The 6,614-nt window shown below is 45.5% G+C and overlaps 1 protein-coding gene across 1 annotated transcript in view; it reads left to right on the top strand.

Moving 5' to 3' along the window:
• The first annotated feature begins 5,470 nt into the window (after nt 1-5,470).
• Nucleotides 5,471-6,614, top strand: part of LRIT1 (leucine rich repeat, Ig-like and transmembrane domains 1) — a 53,342-nt gene continuing 52,198 nt past the window's right edge. The window contains exon 1 of the mRNA XM_043596749.1: nt 5,471-5,567. The gene's annotated coding sequence lies outside the window, so the exon portion shown is untranslated. The remainder of the gene's footprint in view (nt 5,568-6,614) is intronic.

The raw sequence follows: 6,614 nt of genomic DNA, 5'->3' as shown, positions 1-6,614 counted from the left end.
TTGTCGAAGCAAGGAAGATTGAAGGAGGAAATGGCAGACAGGATTAGGAGTCAGAGCTATGAAATGCAGAAAAGCCAGGAGCCAGGATAGTGTGATGTGAGCAACCCAGCCAGAAGGAGAGCAGGAGTAGGAGAACATCAGAGATGGGGAGCCATTCTCAGGGGCTGGGCATTCATGGTGTAGGGGGGTAGGAGCAGACTCAGGTATATTATATCCCACAGTAAAACCACCATAAATTCACTTAGAAGGGTCCAAAATATTCGATTTGATAAAATGCACAGGGGTATGTTACTGCAAGTTTAATGAGAGGACAGGAAGAGGGACAAGTCTTTTTAGCTGGTGCTTTATCATGTCTCTACCCAGGTCCTGGCTGCATTTGGTGCTACTTGCTAACAGATGGTGTCCCAACCTATATACTCACAGGAGTGATTTTGGGTTCTGTGGCTTATTCAGACATCCAAGAAAGAAGGGGCAACCCCAGGAACTCTTAGCTGGTTGGTATCCAGTTGACCGGGGGTGAACAAGCCAGGGAAATTCCAGAAAGTTGGAGGCCATATTCTCTTAACTTTACTGCCCAATCTGATATTTTCTTTTTTTTTTTTAATGTTTATTTATTTTTGACAGAGAGAGAGAGACAGAGCATGAGCAGAGGAGGGGCAGAGAGAGAGGAAGACACAGAGAGAGGGAGAGGGAGACACAGGCTCCAGGCTTCAAGCTGTCAGCACAGAGCCCGACCTGGGGCTCGAACTCACAGACCGCGAGATCATGACCTAAGCCAAAGTCAGACACTCAACCAACTGAGCCACCCAGGGGCCCCACCAATCTGACATTTTCTAACATCCCCCTTCCCTTGAGGAAGATCAGAATTTTAGCTTGTCCCTTTGAAAAGGAAGAGGAGGGCTGAGAGAAGGTAGAAAGGAAGTACCAATCTCCACAGATCAAAACAGGCATTATGTCCAAATTCACATCATCTATGGCAGAATTTTAATGTCTATCGAAATTAAAGACAGTGAGAATGCTCCATGTCGAACCAATGGAATCCAGCCAAATGATATAAAAAGATAAACTGCTCAGGTGCCTAGGTGGGCCAGTCAGTTGAGCATCTCTTGATTTTGGCTCAGGTTATGATCTCATGGTTGTAAGATCAAGCCCTGTGTCAGCCGCGGGCTTGCAAAGGTGTCTGCAATAAAAACAGTATATATGACACGATTCCGTTTATGTAAAATTACAGATTTATATGTGATTGTGAAATATACCTTTAATGTTGATGAAAACAAACTAAGCTTTCTGTCTGAGATGTTAGGAAAAAATAACAAAGAAATCTAAAAATGAAGAGCATCATAAAGGTAACAAAATTATTCAATCTGAAAATAGGAAAGAGTAGAATTAATACATAAACCCAAATCAAGAAGCATAAACAAATAGAAAACTGTCCAGCAAATGTAATAAAGAAAAAAGATAACATAATTACTACATGTTCTGGGGCAATATTTTGAAAACATTGAACTATGTATTTTTTTTAAGTTTATTCATTTATTTTAAGAGAGAGAGAGAGAGAGAGAGGAAAAGCAGGGGAGGGGCAGAGAGAGAGGGAGAAAGAATCCCAAGCAGGCTCCACACTGTCAGAACAGAGTTCAACGTAGGGAGTTCAAACTGTGAGATCATGATCTGAGCCGAAATCAAGAGTCGGACACTTAACCAACTGAGCCACCCAGGTGCCCCTGAACTATGTATTTCTTAATATTCTCTAAATCATGTTCCCCAGAAGACACCCTGCCATTATGGCCCAGGGGAAGGTGGCCAAATGTTCACCACAGGAAGAAGAAGGCATTAAATGGAGAAGCAACGTTCAGACAAAAGAGGATATCAAAGAAAGCCTTTCTGGTTCTGGGGGGAGAAAAGAGAGGACATAAAGAGATACATATAATATCATATGCCACTGTCCTTGTGTTTTACCAGTCTCCACATTTGGATTCCAATGTCAAAGTGGGGGAAGATGGTAGGGTAAAATTACCCCTTCACCCAGAAAGCCTAAAGCAAAGGGAGCTTGTATTTCTCTTCCCCTGGGTACTTTACAAGGATGCCTCTCACAGGGAGCTCCCATGTCCTTTTAGGGGACAGGAGGAGGCATGGAATGCTCACCAGAGGGACAGCTAGAGTAAGTGCTCCCCCGCCCTGACCCTTGTTTCTCTTGTGGAATACAAGGATTCCAGAAGTTCTCTTGAGCTCCCTGTAATGTGTGAGGTAGGCAACTGAGTTGAGAACCAGTGAGCCAGCCATAGGACCACCACAGTGACAACAAAGTGACCCCAAAGTAGAGGCAGCAGGAGAGATGTGGACTAGGGCTCCACAAAGTACAGCCTTTGGACCTGCCTCACCTGGTAGTCTGTTAGAATTGCAAAGTCTCAGCTCCACCCCAGAACCTACTAATCAGAGCCTACTAATCAGAGTCTCTGGGTGTGGTGCACAGGAATCTGTTTTGATGAGCTCTCCAGGTCATTCGTCTGCACGCAGAAATTTGAAAAGTGCTGGTGAGGACATCCTGGCCAGGAGGTTGATGGAGAAAGGTCTAGACGAGTTGGAGGTAGGAGAGAGACTCAGTTGGCAGAGAGGGGCTCGCAGAGACTTCAAGTGCCTGCTAGACCCCACGGCCAGATGTGACAAAGTACGCAGACAGGAGACCTGTCCGAGGACCCGCCCCTCCGCATCCCTAGTGCAGGCTGTGCTCTGTCAATCCGCATACCTAATCAGGGGTAGAAGGCCGACTATTGATGGATATTTTATCTCCAATAAGAAACATAAGCCAGGGGCCACCTGGTTGGCTCAGTCGGTTAAGCGTCCGACTTCAGCTCAGGTCATGATCTCACCGTTCTCATGGTTCGTGAATTCGAGCCAAACGTAGGGCACTGTGCTGGCAGCTGGGAGCCTGGAGCCTGCTTCAGATTCTGTGTCTCCCTCTCTCTGTCTCTCCCCGGCTTGCGCTCTGTCTCTCTCCCTCTCTCAAAAATAAATAAACATTTAAAAATTAAAAAAAGAAAGAAAAAGAAAAAGAAAAGGAAAAAGAAAAAGAAAAAGAAACATAACCCAGAAGAGATAGCTAAACCTTTAAATGGCAGGTCTAACTTGCTGCCAGGTCACCTGGGTCCTGGCTGCTGCTTGTCATCCAGGACAGCACAGAGATGGTGGGGTCTTTTGGAGGCCCCTCTCCTACACACCTAGAGTCCCCAGGACCTCCTGTCCCAACACCAGCCATACAAGCAGACACACTTCCATTTTCTAAATAACTTCCTAGATTTAACAGCTTTTATACAAGTCATCCACAAACATGGCTAAGAATGCTAAGAGGATGATAATGATAGTAATAAAGCAACACGTTCTTTGGACCATGCCCCAGCTCTCCCCGGACAGCCACTTCTAATAACAACATTAGTTTTAGACATTCTCTCTTTACTTCCTATAGATTTTAGCTCTTACGTCACTTTCTCTCCCCTCCGTTCTCCCAATATAGCTCTGCTACTATTTTTGGTTAAATCAATACACAGAGGTTACATTATTATATCTACGTTGACAATGTCCTTTGTAGAGCTAGGGAGTGTGTTACAACTACATATCCTTTCTTGTCTAGCTTTGTGTCTTTCTTTCCTGGAGTCCTAACATGATTTCTTTCATTAAATAATAACCACAAAAACAAGGCCTCGTGGTACCAGGTATGGAGTTATCTCCTTTTATTCCAGGAGACAGAGCCCCCTGCCAGTGCATCTGTCTGCCTACTCTGACCTAGGCGTGCTGTCCTGGTGTTGTTCAGAGGCTTTGATTAGGCAGTGGAGGAAGAAAATTTGTCTTGTAGAAGGTGGTAATTAGCACTTCTCCCCAGAATCCATTTATTACCCCTCAGGGCACAACCCATGTGCTAATCTTGCTGTGGGCCTCCTGCCTGCACCTGCCTCACGGTGCCTTTCTTGAAACCTCTACCCACCTTTTGAGCAACAAGATCTGAGGAACAAGATCTCATTTCCCACACCCATCATTTTATACTCCTGTTACATGGCTCTAGTACTTTTCCCCAAGCCTGGGTCTTTCAACCCAAACAGTCCCCTGGGCTTCAGGAAGATGATGGAGAACTCCTACCCCATAACTGAGTCCTCTAGTCCTGGGCAGAGAAGGGCTTTGGCCTTCAGACACCAGTGGTGGAGCTGCGTGCTGCCACCAGGTCAGCTTTCCTTTGCTGTGTTCCCACTGATGTGACCTTGGGCTCCTTGCTTCCTCAAATGATGCACCTATTAAATCCAGCACCAACACCCACACGTTCCATGGACAAACACCAATGCTAATTGTCAGGGACAGTGCCCAAAACCTACAATGAGGAAAGAGCTCTTCCCTGACCGGTCTTGTAATTAGTAGCACACCTATCTTTTTCCTGGGAGTCAGTACGCTGCCTTATTATGGGATGTTCTATTTGGTTCATTTCCTGCCTCTCCTTGGGTCTAGCCTAAAAAAATAAAGAAGCCATGGTAAGCATTGGAGGAGGCCTCCTTGGTCACCCCTAGAGGGGCAGTGAAATGACCCTTCCAACTATGCCTTCATTTCATTCTCAGCCAAGAGCCTTTGGTTCCCCCAAGTCCTTCTGAAGGAAAGGGACATAATGGTCAGTTCTTCCCATTACAGGGATGTGTACTATGTTTCCAATTTTACATATCCTGGGAGAAAAGAAAGTGGAAGGAAATGTACCTGTATGTTAGCAACTGTTATCTCTGGGTATGGACATAGAAGAGACTATTTTTCTTTTCTATACTTTTCCGCATTTTCTTATTTTCTTACAATTTTAAATATCTGCCATGAGATGCTATTTAACAAATGCTTATAAAATATTAAAAATTATGTATCTACCTACTTATCTACAAAGTAGCAGGGGTAAAAGAGCCTATCTTGAGTCTGAATTGGGAGTAGGTCTATTTGAACACATCTGACCATTGGGTTGATGGAAGCAGAGGTCACTTTGCAAGAATGGGCACTCCAGGTGTCCTGGGTGGCTCAGTCGGTTAAGCGTCCGACTTCGGCTCAGGTCATGATCTCACGGTTCAAGCCCCTGCATTGGGCTCTATGCTGAGAGCTCAGAGCCAGGAGTCTGATTCAGATTCTGTGTCTCCCTGTCTCTCTCCCCCTCCCCTGCTCATGCTCTCTCTCTCTCTCTCTCTCTCTCTCTCTCAAAAGTAAATAAACATTAAAAAAAAAAAAAGAATGAGCACTCCAGGATGGCAGATAGTGTGGTTACTGTAGAACCCCCAGCACCTAAAGCAGTGCCTGGTGCATAATGGGCACTCAAAATATGTTTTCAAAATGCACTGGTGAGTGAATGAGAGGGGAGGGATTCCCACAGGTGGAGGCTGATCCAATCAGGAACTTGGTCATCAGGGAGGAGGCCAAACTGGGCATCTCTCAGCTTTGTCTCTCAGCCTAGTTTTTCATGTCCAAGTGCCAGGAGAACAGGATGTTGTAAGTAAAACTAAGAGACTTCTAGAGACAAACACCTTGCCTTAAGACTCCAGCAAGAGAATGCATTACAGAAGGTAGGAAAAGGATATTCCTCCCCTGCTTCTCCAAAGACCACACACAATCTCTGGCAAGAGGGAGTTCCCTGGGAAACCCAGGCAAAGCCCTTGCCAGTGGAGCTGGGTGCTTGGTGAAGCAGCCAGTGGTATGAATGATTCTGAGCTGCATAGCTTTCACTGCATGGGATAGTGTTATTCAAATTCAGCAGAATAGCAGGATGCTCTCTTAAAATTTCCTATGTGGGGGCAGGATAGTGGCAGTTTTTATCTGTGTTTTCCCCTCCTTGCTGAGTCTAATAGTGCATTCTTGAGGGTCAGAAGACACAAACATAATGATAAGTGGAATTTACCACTTCAGGCATCCCTGATTATTAGGTGTGTGGCCTAATTTGTCCTTGTTCTTACCTCCAAATAGCTTCGTGATACCTCTACAGGTATTCTTATCATTTTTGCCAAACATCATTTCTCAATAGTCAGTGTGATGGCTGCAGATGTTCCTGGACCAGTGGGTCTCTGGATATAAGATGTTCATTTGAGGTCAAGAAGAAAATACTTTCTTTTTTTTCAACGTTTATTTATTTTTGGGACAGAGAGAGACAGAGCATGAACAGGCAAGGGGCAGAGAGAGAGGGAGACACAGAATCAGAAACAGGCTCCAGGCTCTGAGCCATCAGCCCAGAGCCTGACGCGGGGCTCGAACTCACGGACTGCAAGATCGTGACCTGGCTGAAGTCGGACGCTTAACCGACTGCGCCACCCAGGCGCCCCAAGAAGAAAATACTTTCTACCTCATTTTTATCTCTAGGTTATAAAGAGAGGTGTTATAGAGGGAAGGAGTCCTCTGAATTGTTTTCTCTTAAAAATGGGATCAGGAGGGGGCACCTGGGTGGCTCAGTCAGTAAAGTGTCTGACTTCAGCTCAGGTCATGATCTCCCACTTCTTGAGTTCAAGCCCCACGTCAGGCTCTGTGATGACAGCTCAGAACCTGGAGCCTGCTTTGGGTTCTGTGTCTCCCTCTCTCTCTGTCCCTCCCCCATTCATACTCTGTCTCTCTTTCAAAAATGA

This window comes from Prionailurus bengalensis, chromosome D2 (assembly GCF_016509475.1).
Source record: "Prionailurus bengalensis isolate Pbe53 chromosome D2, Fcat_Pben_1.1_paternal_pri, whole genome shotgun sequence".
Lineage (NCBI taxonomy): Eukaryota > Metazoa > Chordata > Mammalia > Carnivora > Felidae > Prionailurus > Prionailurus bengalensis.
This window is presented reverse-complemented; position numbering and strand designations above follow the sequence as displayed.